Genomic DNA, 260 nt, shown 5'->3' on the forward strand with positions numbered 1-260 from the left:
TGAAAGAAATAGACTTACAAGTCCAGGAAGTACAGAGAACCCCAAACAAGAGAAATCCAAAGAGGACCACACCAAGACACATCATAATTAAAATGCCAAGGGCAAAACCAAAGAGACAATCTTAAAAGCAGCAAGAGAAAAGCAGTTAGTTACCTACAAGGGAGTTCCCATATGAATGTCAGCTGATTTCTCATAGAAACTATGCAATCCAGAAGGGAGTGGCAAGAAATATTCAAAATGATGAATAGCAAGAACCTACA

Source organism: Myotis brandtii, unplaced genomic scaffold (genome assembly GCF_000412655.1).
Source record: "Myotis brandtii unplaced genomic scaffold, ASM41265v1 scaffold503, whole genome shotgun sequence".
Taxonomy (NCBI): domain Eukaryota; kingdom Metazoa; phylum Chordata; class Mammalia; order Chiroptera; family Vespertilionidae; genus Myotis; species Myotis brandtii.